This window comes from Portunus trituberculatus, chromosome 43, assembly GCF_017591435.1.
Source record: "Portunus trituberculatus isolate SZX2019 chromosome 43, ASM1759143v1, whole genome shotgun sequence".
In the NCBI taxonomy this organism is placed as follows: Eukaryota; Metazoa; Arthropoda; class Malacostraca; order Decapoda; family Portunidae; genus Portunus; species Portunus trituberculatus.
Genome location: NC_059297.1, coordinates 13,321,911 through 13,339,410, shown reverse-complemented (window position 1 = coordinate 13,339,410; position 17,500 = coordinate 13,321,911). Strand labels below are relative to the sequence as shown.

The 17,500-nt window shown below is 43.1% G+C and overlaps 1 protein-coding gene across 3 annotated transcripts in view; it reads right to left on the bottom strand.

The window, feature by feature from the left end:
* Positions 1-17,500, bottom strand: part of LOC123517902 (forkhead box protein O1-like) — a 74,126-nt gene that overhangs the window by 40,597 nt on the left and 16,029 nt on the right. The gene's annotated exons all lie outside the window — the stretch shown is intronic.

Below are 17,500 nucleotides of genomic sequence, written 5' to 3'. Positions count from 1 at the left end.
CCTCCCTGGGCGGGCCACTTGCTGACTCAGGAGGCAGGACACTGGGGCCAGGCTGGCCTCTGTCCTGGGACAGGTGACTGTCAGCGCGAGAACAACTGCCCACACCACGTGCTGTAGCGAGAAGGATGTGTCAGCCTCGCTCACCACCACCACCACACACACGCACACACCCACCCTCGCCAGCGGACATACACACGACGCCGTCAGGCAGGCGGCAGGTGGGCGTAAAGTGGGCGGTACACGTGTGACAGGTGTGCAAGTGACGGGCCGTATGCCGCTACACCCAGCCCGCACGGGAGCGTCTCGTGTTGCCTGGCAACGTGTAAACAATATGTGGACGACGGCGGCACAGGTCAGAGTCGCTCGACTCGAGCCCACGCCACGCTACCCCGACCCTCACCCCACTGCTGCTTGGGGCGTCCTTCGTGGCGTGGGAGGCACGGTGACAGAGCCCTGCCTCGCCATGACTCTGTCACACGAGTACAAGTCCTTAGATGAGGCGACACCGCGGCGAGGCGTCGGCCAAGGGCTCCGGGTGGCAGGCGCGGCCAGACGGAACTGGGCAGTAATGCTACAAGTGGACTGGGGGGCGCAGGTGTAGCCGCTGCCCGCCACCTATGAACGCCACCTCGACCCACACACTTACCTAAACGCCCACACTCCTCCATCCACTCACCGCCAGCACTCAGCAACACTCAGGCCAACACACTTCCTCCTCAATTCAAATGCATGTCACACGCACACACACACACGCCATGCCAATCAATACTTTTAAATTCTTAATGGCACAACCCGAATCCAAAGACCACTTCCCCATCTCCTTCCGACACGGGAGGCGGCACACACACCAACAACCAACAGCCACGGCGGTGCAGCCTCAACAGCGGAGACAGCAGTGCATCCCGCCCACACTCACCACACTAGCTGGCCTCACTCACTCTGTACACGCCTCACATAGCTTTCCACAGCTATTTACACGAGTACTGTTCCTTGTTGCAATAAGAATTCGATGCCGGTTGATAACAAAGCTGTGTGTGTGTGTGTGTGTGTGTGTGTGTGTGTGTGTGTGTGTGTGTAATTCACTGTTTTCACTGTTTGATCTGCTGCAGTCTATGACGAGACAGCCAGACGTTACCCTACGGAACGAGCTCAGAGCTCATTATTTCCGATCTTGGGATAGGTCTGAGACCAGGCACACAACACACACCGGGACAACAAGGTCACAACTCCTCGATTTACATCCCGTACCTACTCACTGCTAGGTGAACAGGGGCTACACGTGAAAGGAGACACACCCAAATATCTCCACCCGGCCGGGGAATCGAACCCCGGTCCTCTGGCTTGTGAAGCCAGCGCTCTAACCACTGAGCTACCGGGCCGTGTGTGTGTGTGTGTGTGTGTGTGTGTGTGTGTGTGTGTGTGTGTGTGTGTGTGTGTGTGTGTGTGTGTGTGTGTGTGTGTGTCGCACACATGCATAAACCATAGTGCCATTGATGGTATACTAATTCATTCCTCACATACGCGCGTGGAGTAACACAGAGCAGCAAAGAAGTGATAGAGTGAGCGCGTATTGAACGGAGACCTTCCTTCCTTCTTCCATAATGAATAATTACTGCATAAGTGGCCAGAGTCCTGCTCCGCCCTATTACCACCACCACCACCACCACCACCACCGAAAAACAACAATGAGTCAAGGAAGAGAGCCAGGGTGGGTTAAGTGCCTTGGTAATATACTCAAAACACTGGTGCCACTAATTCACTGATCCTTTTCTTTCTTTTTCTGTTCTTGCTGTATCATAAATCTTGAACTCTCGTAAGATACAAAGCCGTGTTGGTAGTTTAGCGAGCTGCGTACATTAGCTGAAGACCAAGTTTCGTAATATCTGTATTTTCTCCCGTTACCGTCTGTCTGTTTGTCTCAATTTTTAGGGATAAAGTGTGTGTGTGTGTGTGTGTGTGTGTGTGTGTGTGTGTGTGTGTGTGTGTAAGAGCACTCACTACTCATCATATTACAACAGCCATCCTTCCAAGCCCTACCCCCTCCGCCACACCCACGCACACATTCATCCACACACACACACACACACACACACACACACACACACACACACACACACACACACACACACACAGACCACAATGGCAGACAGGCTGGTGTGTCAGGAGCAGCGATCACCGTGACACAGAACACGATGTAATGAATGGACAAGATTAAACTCACCCACTCAGCTAAAACATGTGGGGAACCCTTAACAGTTCTATAATCAATGAGTTGTCCTCCCTTCCCTTCCCTTCCCTTCCCTTCTCTCTCTCTCTCTCTCTCTCTCTCTCTCTCTCTCTCTCTCTCTCTCTCTCTCCGAAAACTGCACAGCGAAGTTTTAAGGTTATATTGCCAACAAATACCATGCTTCTCTCACTCTCTCTCTCTCTCTCTCTCTCTCTCTCTCTCTCTCTCTCTCTCTCTCTCTCTCTCTCTCTCTCTCTCTCACCGGCAGCCACTTCCCTCCCCTTGCTCTCTGGCCCGGCGTTCCCCCTCACAGCGGCACGTGTCACGGGTTAGGAAAGTGTTGCAGATTATTACGAGAACAGTCCATTTTGTCCTCAGTAAACAGTTCTTAGTGGCCTCCACCACCCCTCTCCCCTCTTTTCTCTCACCATTCCCCCTCCTCTTTTTTTCTCTTCAACATGCGCGTGACTTGTCTCTTCCGTTATTCGTTCCTTCTTTCTCCCTCCTCCTCCTTTCTTTTGACCCTTCCATCTTCTATTGCTCTGTGTCTTTGTCTCTGTTTCTCTCCTATCTTCTCTTCTCCTCTCTCTCTCTCTCTTCACTCCATTGTCATCTGTCTAACACCCACATTCTACTGTCACGTGCTGCGAGGTGAGAGGCACAATAATGAAGGCCATGGATACTCAGACTATAATTACGTCGTACAGTTATTGTAATTATATTCTATACTCGCTGCTGTCACGTGTATCAGTGTCACTATTACTGCTGCTGCTACTATGCCATCAAACTTTACAGCTATTACTTCTCATACTACTACTACTACTACTACTACTACTACTACTACTACTAATGCCCAACAGCAACAGAAATAGCAATTCACTATTTGTCTCTCACAACTGCAGTTTGTAATACGAAACTCTAACTTATGAAAACAAATGTAGAATAGTAATAAAAAAACAGGCTCTTCCTATATTCCTCCTCTTACTACTACCACTACTATATACTTCCGTAACTACTCATGAGACTATTGCCATGATAACTCGAAACGATCAGTAACTCAGAGTAGCGTCAGCCGGACAGTCAGTAACCCCTGTACTCCATCTCTTCCCCTTCTTCCTCTTACAACAACTACTATATCAACTCGTAATATACAATACAACTCCATTAAAACTGTTAAGTGACCAGTCATGTAGTGCCGCGCCAGCCGGGCAGTCAGTCACCCAGGCACTCATCACGCGAGGCAGGCCAGTTCAGGTGCATATCATGGAGTGTGTTTGCATGAGCGAGGTGGCAAGTAATGGACAGATGGAAGGAGTGGCGGTAAGGCTCTCAGCAGGACACGCGGCACCCACATTGTCACGTCACGTGGAGCGGAACAAACGGGAAAATACGCTGTGTTGTTCGTCGGTCCCCTGAGTTCTGTGAGTGGATGTGTGTGGGAGTACTTCTCTGCTGTAACACGTGAAATGGTGATGAAGGAGTATTGGAAGAGAGAGAGAGAGAGAGAGAGAGAGAGAGAGAGAGAGAGAGAGAGAGAGAGAGAGAGAGAGAGAGAGAGAGAGAGAGAGAGAGAGAGAGAGAGAGAGAGAGAGAGAGAGAGATTCACGTGGGGTTGAAAGAGGCAAGGCGTGGCAGACAGAATTAATGAGGGTAATAATAATGACGCTAGAGGTGAAAATATGTGGCGAGACACAAGAATAAGGAGCGAGCACAGACTCCTTTCTCACGGGCAAGAGTGAGCGAACTTCCCAATAAAAACGTCTGGAGGTTCCTATTCTGAAATGCTTTGTTCCCTCATAAAGACTATAATATTTAGAAAGCCACGTAAATGATCAGTCGGGTGTTCCACTTAACTAAAGCTCGTATTCTCAAACTTTTCTGTGCTTCTCCACCATTATTTCAATAGGTTTTATTTAAATTTACACTAGTTTTCTAAGGAGTTTTTTTTACGGTTATACAGACAGTGACAAATTTCTACACTATTAACTGGAAAATGCTTGTAGTAAGAGAGCAAAGTGTTTCTGAATACGGCCCTAAATTTACCCAAGCCATTCAGAACTTACTATTTTAAAACTTGTTCCGGCAATTTCAAGCAGCCTTTCCCGCCCTACTTTCTACGACCTCACTCACGTGTAAAAAATACTGTCACTACTAGTTAAAGAGCTTATGTAGAGTTACATTTATCCCGCAGCAATAAATCTCCGGAATTGTGAGCTATGGGTATTTGAGAGTGATGAACCCCTTCAGTTCTGGGATGAATTTTTACCACGAGTCTTGGGTGTGATTCCACGATTTTATTTACATTAGGAAAAGTCTACAGAGGTCCGAAGATTAATGGCCAGAGAGAGTCTTCACTATTTTAATCCTCCATATAAGTTTCTGAAGCTGTACAAAATTACCAAATAGTAACCAGAATGAATATGGAAACGCGTCATGGTGCTGAAGGAGTTACAGTTGTGAGGTTATTAGTTTACAATAACACAAAACTATAATACAATGAGAATACAACAATTTGGAGAGAGAGAGAGAGAGAGAGAGAGAGAGAGAGAGAGAGAGAGAGAGAGAGAGAGAGAGAGAGAGAGAGAGAATAAAGGATATAAAATAGAACACTTCCTCGCCACATAAATATAATAAGTCAGCTGCATTTAACCCCCAAATTATAAAGCTATCTTTTAAATATACCATCCTCTCTCTCTCTCTCTCTCTCTCTCTCTCTCTCTCTCTCTCTCTCTCTCTCTCTCTCTGTATAAAAAAAATCCTTACAAGTCAAGAACTGGAAAGTCGCCAGATTAAGAATGTGTCCTCTCTCTCTCTCTCTCTCTCTCTCTCTCTCTCTCTCTCTCTCTCTTTCACAGTGTATACTCGTGCGAGAGTGGAAGGAAATAAGCGGGCGATGAGGGAAATGAGAAAGGCCAACACGCTAGGAGGAGGAGGAGGAGGAGGAGGAGGAGGAGGAGGAGGAGGAGGAGGAGGAGGAGGAGGAGGAGGAGGAGGAGGAGGAGGAGGAGGAGGAGGAGGAGGAGGAGGAGGAGGAGGAGGAGGAGGTTAGAAAAACGGATAACAAAAATAAAAACTGAGAATAGGTAGAGAGAAAGAGCGAAGGAGAGAGAGAGAGAGAGAGAGAGAGAGAGAGAGAGAGAGAGAGAGAGAGAGAGAGAGAGAGAGAGAGAGAGAGAGAGAGAGAGAGAGAGAGAGAGAGTGAAGGAGGAGGATGGAGGAGGAAGAGAGGAAATTGGAAGTGAAGGCAAAGTGGTGGGCGGAGAGTACCAATATTTCCTTCCACTGAACGAGCTATTTTCTTGCCACTTTTTCATCCCCCTTCCCTCTTTATCACCCTTCCTTGTTCCTGCCGCCGGCGCTCAAGGCTGAGGTCCGTATTCAGAAACGCTTTGCTCTTTTCACTCTGACACTAGGAAGGGAAAAACACCTTAAGAAACTCGTGTAAATTTAGATAAAGCCTTTAGAAATACTGGAGGTGAGGCACAGAACTGTTTGAGAATATATGTCTGAGACACATATTCAAGCACTTCTCTGCGTCTCACCTACACTATTTTCAAAAGGATTCTAGTTGAAGTGACACGGACTTTAAGAATGTTTCTATAATTCTAGCATCATGTTAACAAGCATTTCTGCATTACTAACACGACACATTACCTTTACAACTCGGCTGATCGTCTCTGTAGCCCTTGAAAATGTTCGCCGTTCGAGAGCGAAGCGTTTCAAAATATGCCCAGTATTCTGAAACGCTTTGGTCTCTCACCATCACTACTTTCCAAAGGCTCCAGTTGAAGATACTCGTGTTTTTAAGAGTATTTTTAAGGCTCTGGTGATAAGACTGCCAAGATTTCTAGTATATTAAGAGAAGAAACTGTCTTGAAAACCCAGCTAGTCGTCTCTGTGGCCTTGGAAAATTGTCGTAGTGAGAGGGGGAGGCTTTCATGAATACGGCCGTCATAGCATAAGTGAGTGTCTGTAAGAGGCGCCACGGGGAAGCGAGGAAAGGGAACGCTCTCACGCTGCTGGCTTTTCTTTACGGATAGTAAACAAATAGGGATGTTTTGGTTGTGTCTTGTAATGCAATGAAAAGAAGCGGCTGGAGTGACGATGTTGGATGGTAGAGTGTGATAGGAGAAGAAGAAGAAGAAGAAGAAGAAGAAGAAGAAGAAGAAGAAGAAGAAGAAGAAGAAGAAGAAGAAGAAGAAGAAGAAGAAGAAGAAGAAGAAGAAGAAGAAGAAGAAGAAGAAGAAGAAGAAGAAGAAGAAGAAGAAGAAGAAGAAGAAGAAGAAGAAGAAGAAGAAGAAGAAGAAGAAGAAGAAGAAGAAGAAGAAGAAGAAGAAGAAGAAGAAGAAGAAGAAGAAGAAGAAGAAGAAGAAGAAGAAGAAGAAGAAGAAGAAGAAGAAGAAGAAGAAGAAGAAGAAGAAGAAGAAGAAGAAGAAGAAGAAGAAGAAGAAGAAGAAGAAGAAGAAGAAGAGAAGAAGAAGAAGAAGAAGAAGAAGAAGAAGAAGAAGAAGAAGAAGAAGAAGAAGAAGAAGAAGAAGAAGAAGAAGAAGAAGAAGAAGAAGAAGAAGAAGATTTTAGACAAGACAAAAAACAAAACAAAACTAAAAAAAAAAAAAAAAAAAAATGCAGAGAAATGTTATACCAAAACTGAGCTAATCAAGTCCATAGCTAACCACGAAGCACTTTACATCTTTTGAGGAACACCTGCGCTTACGTGAACACCTGCTGACTGACTCCCTCCCGTGGATACACTGCCAATACACCTTGGTCAACACACTTACCCCCGTCCCTCTTCCCTCTTCTTCCCTTCCTCTTCCTTAATCTCTTCTTTTCTTTCTTCTACTTGTATTCCTTTCCGTTATTTTCCCCTCCTCTTTTCTCTTTCCTCTAGTTGTATCTCTCTTCCTTATTTTCCTCTTCCTTACTCTCCTCTTCCCCCTTTTCCTCTCCTCTTTTCTTCCCTTTTTCTTCTTTACTCTCCTTTTCTCCCTTTCCACTACTTTTTATCTTCCTTTTTTTTACTCCTTCTTTCTCCTTCTCTTCTTTTTCATTCAGCCTTCTTCCATTTACTTTTCCTATCCCCTTCTTTTCTTCCCCTTTCTAAGTCACTCTCCTCTCTTCCTCCTTCCAATTCTCCTTCTCTCTTTATACTCTTCTCTTTTCACATCCATTTATTTTTCCAGTTGACTTGGTTTATCGACTTTCTATGTATTTTCTACGTATTTCCCCTATTTATGGCCGCGGCGATAAAGAAGGAAGTTATAAAGGCAGAAATGGTAAGGAAGGTGGATCTGGTAACGGTGCACAGCTGTTATGGTGTTGATGTTCTCTTGCCATCCGTCCACTTCACTCCTACACTCAATCCTTTTCTGTGTACACTCCACATCACTGCTCTCTCTCTCTCTCTCTCTCTCTCTCTCTCTCTCTCTCTCTCTCTCTCTCTCTCTCTCTCTCTCTCTCTCGCTACACACATTTCACCACGATTGGAAGGTCTGTGTTGGTGTTTAGAAGTTTCAAAGTGTGTGTGTGTGTGTGTGTGTGTGTGTGTGTGTGTGTGTGTGTGTGTGTGTGTGTGTGTGTGTGTGTGTGTGTGTTTTCAAAAAAGTGGCGACATACACTCCAATTTATACGTAGTGAGAGGAAAAAAAATACTTAATTCAATCAAATAAGGATCATCATCACACCACCACCACCACCACCAATACCACCGCCCAAGTATTGTTCTATCCCTTGATGCGGTGTTGAATCAATACGAGCACTTTGCACAACACTCATTGCCCTCCTCTCCACTCCACACCTCTCCACTTGACAACACTGGAAGGAGTCACAGCAAGCTTTCCACCACTAAACTCTCGCTCGCTCCTTGAGGCTTTTCTCACTCCATCCAACACACGGCGGCATCTGAACCTCCTCGGGCAATGAACACGCGAGGCAAAGGGTGAGAAGCGATCTATCACCTGCGTAACACCTGTTGAGTCCCCCACGCAGTACCTGAGACCTAAGCAGAGTCATACGGTATGGGATCTGGGTCTCCTGGGGAGGGTGAGCTACAGGCAAGGCAGCACGAAGGGTCAACATCCTCGGTGGAGGTACTACAGTAAGGCAAACACTACCAGCCAGCGCCCCCAGTGTTGCCTCAGGCCTGCAGACGCGTGATGAACAGCTGAACACCTGCTGCCGCTGCACTACGGGAAGGTGCCATCACATGTATGTACCTCTGAGGTATTATACAGCAGAGCAGAGTTAATTCCTTTCTTCTGCTGCTAGTATAGTACGTTAGTTCTCATTAATGTCAGTATATATCAATAATACTCTCTTTCACAACAGAGTTAACCTATTTACTTCCTTGCCCTGTTGAATTTAGCACGTTATCTCTCTCACGTATCGTATTTTCGTGTTATAAGAGGCTACGTTAACCAAATGGATAGAAAAAATACTCACAGAGGTGCCAGACTCTGAAGGGAAGAACTAAACAGACTGTCTAAATTAAAGGACTTTCTATATACATAAACAGCATTCGAATATCTATTTCTTATGCCTCCACTCCTGCACACTACCATTACTAGGTCACTAAAACTTATCTTGTCACGTCTCACTATCAAGATTGTCACGATTTGTCCCGTCGGATTATCAAGATTTTCACGTTTTGTCACATCTGGCTATGAAGCTTGTAATGCATGGTTATCACCCTATCCAACGAACACATCCTGTCTTCTTCTCCATGACGGCCACTCCTGCACCACATCCTCCACTCCAACACGTTATAATGATCCTTAATGGACGGATGATGGTCTCGCCTCAAGTGCCCCGTAACAGTACCATTAATCCAAACACATACCATGACCACTCGCCCTAACACTCGCTTTGCTCAGAGAGAGAGAGAGAGAGAGAGAGAGAGAGAGAGAGAGAGAGAGAGAGAGAGAGAGAGAGAGAGAGAGACGGGGAGAACCAAAATCCTGGGAAGGAAACATCACTAAGGAGTATGACAGTAAAGGAAACATATTCTCTCTCTCTCTCTCTCTCTCTCTCTCTCTCTCTCTCTCTCTCTCATCACACACCATAGTTAGTTCTTCTCTAAAGTGAAACAGAACAGTAAAGTAAAAAATATCTAATGGCTTATTGCTTTTAATTTTGCTTTAATCTCTTACTATTGTTACCACCACCACCACCACCACCTAACACATGCCGGTGTAAGAGTATAGCATCTTAATGATCATCACTATATATATATATATATATATATATATATATATATATATATATATATATATATATATATATATATGTGACCACCAGATACTACTTAAATACCAAGTGTGTGTGTGTGTGTGTGTGTGTGTGTGTGTGTGTGTGTGTGTGTGTGTGTGTGTGTGTGTGTGTGTGTGTGTGTGTGTGTGTGTGTGTGTTGAGTATAATCACGCGGAAGTATGCAAATTCAAACAAGTGTTACCAGATTAGGATGAAAGCGACAACTACCTATGGATTCTGTTTTGCCTGTGATGTTAGAATACTCGTATCTTTAAAAAAAAAATGAGGCTAACGTAAGAAAGAAAAAAAGCTTTACTACTTAAGAGGATAGAGTCACTGAAGAGAAAAATAGCTTAGTTGTTACTTAAGAACTTAGTGACGTTATTTAACAGACATTGAGCGTTCAAGTAGGTAGCATTACTAAAGTACGAAGTAAGAGATGGTGCAGGAAGCCATCATCATGTATAAAACATACTCATACTTATTTCCTTGCATCATCACCACCCATAAGTCTGTATATTCTATTAAACCTCCTTATTGATAGAACACCAATATCCTGACTAGTGAGACTATTCCATTTACCTGTCACTATAAAAGAACAAATCTTAATACTCTTAAAAGCCAAACAGATCAAACTCAAACTCATAATCTCTTACCTTATCCAGATTACAAGAGGGAGTGGTTGTGTGACTAAGCGGCGTCACATCACACCACCAGAACACAACCAGCCCCAATAGTCCAAGTTTAAGGCACGTATGAGTGAATAAACAGCAAGTGACTGAGAATACCAATAAAGATTCAAGTGGGAAAGCCAGGTGTGATCCGAATTAATTAAGATAAGGTGCAGGTGATAAACGAAGAAGAATTTAGGTTGCGTATTAAGTCAGTGACAACGATGAACAATAAGTTTCATAAGGGAATGCAATGTGTGTGTGTGTGTGTGTGTGTGTGTGTGTGTGTGTGTGTGTGTGTGTGTGTGTGTGTGTGTGTGTGTGTGTGTGTGTGTTAATTAGACATATGATGCTACTGACTGGTATATACAAGAACTGTGACGTCATTCTAGTTCATTTGTCAGGCTAATGACTGAGCATTCGCCTGGTACACCAAAGGAGAAAAAAGGACGTTACTAGAGATTGTGCTTGTCCCATCATTACTGTGTTTTTAAGTAAAGGGAAAGTTGATGGACAAGAAAACGATGATGAATACATGGATGTGGAGGGAAGTGCAGTTTTGTGTGTGTGTGTGTGTGTGTGTGTGTGTGTGTGTGTGTGTGTGTGTGTGTGTGTGTGTGTGTGTGTGTGTGTGTGTGATTCACTGTTTGATCTGCTGCAGTCTCTGACGAGACAGCCAGACGTTACCCTACGGAAAGAGCTCAGAGCTCATTATTTCCGATCTTCGGATAGGCCTGAGACCAGGCACACACCACACACCGGGACAACAAGGTCACAACTCCTCGATTTACATCCCGTACCTACTCACTGCTAGGTGAACAGGGGCTACACGTGAAAGGAGACACACCCAAATATCTCCACCCGGCCGGGGAATCGAACCCCGGTCCTCTGGCTTGTGAAGCCAGCGCTCTAACTGGGCCGTGTGTGTGTGTGTGTGTGTGTGTGTGTGTGTGTGTGTGTGTGTGTGTGTGTGTGTGTGTGTGTGTGTGTGTGTGTGTGTGTGTGTAACCCTTAAGTGTTGCACTTAAGAATTTGCACTTAAGAATAATAATAATAATAATAATAATAATAATAATAATAATAATAATAATAATAATAATAATAAACACAAAGCACTAACCAACATGGCAGTAACCTTCCCAGAGTACTTTCACACAAACACTATCAAAACACATAAAAACACTAACACAGCTGATAAAAACGCGATTTCTGAGTAAAAGCTTTAATCATCAGCACAGTTTACCGACTAACCACACACACACACACACACACACACACACACACACACACACACACACACACACACACACACACGCCAGGCAAGTATAGTGAAAGTGTGGGTACGTGATACACAATAAATAATACACACATACGTACTGATGTATCAATCACCACACACGCCACAGCTGCAGTAAAAATAGCAAGTGCGATCATTGAAGACTGGATTTAGTGGTGATGGACTTCCTTACGTTGTTGTCTGTGGTGTCTTTACTGGACCTTTATTTCTTTTTCTTTTATCTGATGTCCTTTATCAGATTTCCTCTTACAGAACGACAAACAACAACAACGCTCTCTCTCTCTCTCTCTCTCTCTCTCTCTCTCTCTCTCTCTCTCTCTCTCTGTGTGAAAACCTCAAATCTTTAAAACTTAAGAGACACGTTTTTGTGTTTTACTGTTTTTTTTTTTTTTTTTTTTTTTTTTTGCGTTTCAAGTTACCGTCACAATAAGTATGATGGCAGAGGAATGCCGCACAGTTCCTGGAAGCTACACTGGTTTACAAAGAGGGAACAGAAAACGAGGTGGGTAAAAAAGGAAAAGATTATAGTGAGGGGCCACTTCTGTATTACTATGACGAGGAGGAAAATTGCCACGATAAAGCATGAGAGAGAGAGAGAGAGAGAGAGAGAGAGAGAGAGAGAGAGAGAGAGAGAGAGAGAGAGAGAGAGAGAGAACAGGAAAGGACAGCAAAACGTTACAGTGGTTGCATATAAAGGCCACAACAGACTTTACGCTCCTCATGAGGCTATTTATGAGAGAGAGAGAGAGAGAGAGAGAGAGAGAGAGAGAGAGAGAGAGAGAGAGAGAGAGAGAGAGAGAGAGAGAGAGAGAGAGAGAGAGAGAGTCTTAACCACATCCCACTTACCAACCTACACACACACACACACACACACACACACACACACACACACACACACACACACACAAAGCGGACTAACACTATGACGGATTTTTTTCCATGTAAAAACGTCACTATTTTTTTTTTTTTTTTGGTGTGTGTGTGTGTGTGTGTGTGTGTGTGTGTGTGTGTGTGTGTGTGTGTGTGTGTGTGTGTGTGTGTGTGTGTGTGTGTGTGTGTGTGTTTTACTTAAAAACATACAAATAAAATTATATAACTTAATCATGCAGTGGCAGCAAAAAAAAAAAAAAAAAAAAAAAAAGAAAAGAGAATGAAAGTAAGTTTTTCCTTCCTATTCTTTTCTTTATCAGTAGCTACAGTGGAAGTCAGTAATCGCTGTACCACTCGCTATGGTAACACTGTACTGCCACACACACACACACACACACACACATAGCATTATTAAAGATCACAGGGTCTACCTCGACTTGCTTTGCCTGTTGCTCTTATTTTTTCCTCCCACAAACATAATATTCCTGGAACGAAATGACAAAAGGGCAAAGTACAGGACTCGCCTCACGTATATTCGCAGTTTCGAAATTCTATAACAAGAACAGTAGTAGTAGTAGTAGTAGTTGTTGTTGTTGTTGTTGTTGTTGTTGTTGTTGTTGTTGTTGTTGTTGTTGTTGTTGTTGTTGTTGTTGTTGTTGTTGTTGTTGTTGTTGTTGTTGTTGTTGTTGTAGTAGTAGTAGTAGTAGTAGTAGTAGTAGTAGTAGTAGTAGTAGTAGTAAAAACACCAGCACCAGTAGTAGTAGTAGTAGTAGTGGTAGTAGTAAAAACACCAGCACCAGTAGTAGTAGTAGTAGTAATAGTGGTAGTAGTAAAAACACCAGCACCAGTAGTAGTAGTAGTAGTAGTAGTAGTAGTAGTAAATAGCACAGCACAGATGATCACTAATTTATTAACATCAATACAATATGAAATCACGTATACTGCATAAAAAAAAACCTTGTCAATAAAGAACACGCCGTTTGTTTTCCTCTTTGGTTTATCACTATAAAATATTTTTGTTTAAACAGCAGAGTGGCACACGTTAAGATTTCCAAGCCAGAGGGAAGGAAGACTGGACAGCATGTACCTCCCAGGCGTCTGTCTGGTCTGCCAAAGTTAAAGGAGAAACTAAGCTCTACACACACATTAGTTTAAAGAAACCGTCCAACAGACATCCTTGCCCTCAGGAGGATTCTTACCGCACATCTATGGCGCCGATAGTCCTGCTAGCCTTTATGGACAAGAACAGCAGACCTAACGTGCAAGAAAGGTCCGTATTCAGAAACGCTTTGCTCTCTCACCACAACTATTTTCCAAGGCCACAGAGATGATTAGCGGGGTTTCCAAGTGTTTCTCCATTAAACAATATAGAAAACTTGTCGCTCTGCCTCTAGAATCTTGAAAACACCTTAAAAGACTTGTGTAAATCTAGATAAAGCCTTTTGAAATATTGGAGGTGAAGCGCAGAAATGTTTGAGAATACAGGCCGAAATCCTAAACAAGTCATAAGGTCCATCTGCAGCCCTCGAGAAAGTTCTACAAACATCGATGACCCTTAGAGAATCCTACATACGTCAGCGACTTTACGAAACAAGAGGAAGGATTTTTTGACCCTGAAAAGTCCTTCTAAAACAAGTGCCAGAGCTATTCAAGACATAAATAGTTTACAGAAGACATTGAAGACTAAAATGAAACTCACAAATAGTTAATGATAATGGAACGTCCAACAAACATTAAATATCCTTAAAAAATACTACAATTCCTACAGACATACATGATCATAAAATGTCCTACATAAGTACTGATAGTCTAAATAATAGACGACCTTGGAAAGTCCTACAGAAATACCTTAAACAAAAGCAAAACAAAGAAAACGAAATTCTTGCTATCTCCAATCGAAAAAAAGAAAAAGAAAGGAAATAAAAATAAAATCGTCACCTCCAGCTATTCCGTGAAGTTATAAAGTTGGGGTTTATACTTTATAAAGCCGCCGCGCTGGGAACGACACCAGACGAATGGCACACAAAGGGTGAGTGGCGTCCCTGAGTACCTGCAGACAGGCGACATTTGCTGAGGCCAGTGACAGCGAGGCAGGACAGAGGAAGCGGCCGCTGACACACTGTGCCCATAGTCTCAAACGTTTCTTCTTCTCGACGTGACTGCTTTCAGTGTATTGGGATTTAAGCAGGATTTAACGCTTTCAGTGATTTAATGCTTTAAGTGCTGGGACGCACGTTTGCCACGAGTTCTGGATATCATTAGACGATTTTTTTGACATTAGGAAGGGTTTATGGAGGTCAGAAGATTAATGGCCAGAGGCTTCACAACCCTTCACAATTCCCTACACAAGTTTCTGAAGCTGTAGTAAGCAGAATGAATATGAAAACGCGTAATAGCACTAAAAGATTTAAAGAATTATTTGGTAATTGTTGTAATACCTCAAGGCACGCCACGCCACGCACCACATTACAAAACTGACATGGCGCCCGAACCACTGTCACTTGTGTTCAGGTTGCGGTGTGATAGTGGCGCTAATCGTTATCTCATATTATCAGTTAGAAGGTGAGTTTGGCAGCCGTACCAATCATCAAGATACCCAGACATTGCTACAATTTCTCGTTCTTTTTACCTCATTACTGAGAGGTCTTACTCAGGGTTTTATTAGCATGGAAAACTGACTTACGAGACATGCCACGCATTAAAATTCATCACAGCTTTAAAGAAAGAAAGATAAAAAAAAAAAAAAACTAAGCCGCAAGAGATCAGTGAACACACGAGTAAACCGTTTACCACAAATTATCTTGCTCTTTAGAAAATAAATAGGTGGCAAATAAGTAAGTAGTAATAAAGCTTGCAAGAAGTCAATAAACTTATCTAGAAGTTTGTCTACATTTCTACCTCTGTACGTACACTACCCACGAAAAACGAAACCCCTGAAGACTGTTACTCCAATCAACGTTAAGTAGTCCAAACTGTTCTTTTTTTTTTTCATCTCTTACCTTCCCAACTGACGATAATCACTAGCCACTTTGCTTTGGTGCGATAGAACGGATTTTTTTTTCATTTGTTTTTATTGGCTCATTGTTTGCATGGATAGAAATAGAAAAGAAAATAGGAGGTTAACTTTCTTGCCCATCCTGGAAAGCTAATGAAGGCAGTATATAAAGAAATGAGAGAAAGGTTTTAGGTGCATACCTGGGGAAAATCAGCCAGCCGTGAAGGGATTAAAAAGATAAAAATAAAGACGGTCTTTTCCAGCTCTACACAACACTACTCTGCAAACCTATTTCTTTATATATTTCCTTTTAAAATCAAACTTTATATCAAACTTAAGTCTTTAGTGTATTTTCCATCTGATATCAATACACGCAAATAAATACTAATGCAGATATTCTAAACACACCACTAATGCTTGCCTTATTTATACCCAGCCAGTGGTGAGTATATAGGCCCGTTTTCACCGCGACTATTTTTGCAAGGTCACAGCTATGATTAGCGAGGTTTTCAAGTGTGTTTCTACAGATAATAAAGTAGAAATCTTGTCACTCTGCCACTAGAATTAAAAAAAAACACTAAAAAATAACTCGTGTAAACTTAAATAAAGTCTTTTTGAAATAGTGGAGGTGAAGCACAGTTTTGAGAATACGATCATATATCAGAGCGACGACGTGTTAACAAAGCTCTTTACCTCAGTAGATCCACGAGAACAAGTAGATTAATGTACGAGCAGTCACTTCCACCGCACCAAGCGTTTTCCCTCACCCATAAGCATCTTGTAAGGAGTGGTGAGTGAATCGAGAGCCTCGGTGTGTTCCTCGCTATCACGGGGCGTGTTAACAGCGTGTTTCACCTCATAACATCCACGAAAACACGCAGATTAATGTACCAGGTTAGGGTTGCACTCATGTCGGTGTTCTTAAACATCTCAGTCTTAATTACTTCTAACATGGTATAGTGGAAATTATTTGGTGATACAAGCGTGTTTTCGGGATTCATGTAGTGGGGAATATAAAAGCTTTCATTCAAGGGCGTTTTCATGAGAGGTATTGTAGATTTCGAAGTTATGTTCAAGGGAATCACTGTAGATTTCGAAGGGATTTTCATTAGTTACTGTAGATTTCAAAGATGTTTTAGAGACCCCGACTAACTATCTCTGTGGGCTTTGAAAACAATACTAGTGAGAGAGCAGTGTCTAATCCCTTCAATACCGGGACACATTTTTACCAAGACATCTGTGTACCATTTGGCCATTCTTACTGACATTAGCAAGAGTCTATGGAGGTCAGAAAATTAATGGGCAAGAGTCTTCACTATTTCAATCCTCCCTCATGAGTTTCTAAAGCAGTATAAAATCACCAAGTAGTAAACAGAATGAGTATGGAAATGCGTCATGGTACGAAAGGGATTAAGAATACACCCCTTACTTCTACTACATACTAATCGTCCTCTCTCACCCCCTTGTAAGTATAGACTACCAGATCATACCCAAGACAGCGAGAAGACGCAAAACACAGTGACAAGAAACCTCAGGGACACTAACCAACCTCTACCCGTGACTATACCACTAGTGTACCCACCACGGTTCCTTGGCCTGTGCACCCCACACACCCAGTACACCCAGGTCTTGGTAGGCGAGTAATCGACCCTCGTGTCTCCCCACTACACATGCACCACTACAGTTTCTCGTCTCTACCGTGGCCAGGCGCCAAGAGAATGCCGGCGGAGGCAAGGCGGGGAGGGATGGGAGAGGAGAGGAGAGGGACCTGCAGGGTGCGGATTCCACGTCACCATTATGAACGTAACGAAGGGAGTGGATGGCACGCGCCGGCAACACGGAAATAATAGCCAGTGACGATGCACAAGCTCAGGCACCCGCGTCGATACAATTTTCCCTTTACATGATGGGCAATTTTCTTTCTTTCATATTTATAGGTAATTTTCTTTTTAATTGACTAATGTTTGTATTGGTCACTTAAGTAGTTCTCCAGACGGGAATGTACGAAATTAATCATAGTCTCTCGTGTTTTTTTTTCTTTTCTTTTCTCTTTCAGTCATTGCAAATAAATGTTCACCGTACTTACATAAAATGTTAAATTTAAAAGGTGGAGGAAAAAAACAGCATGAAATAGACAAAATCAACTTCCATCCTGTTAGTTTTTTTTTTATCTCTGACCATTTTAACAATTT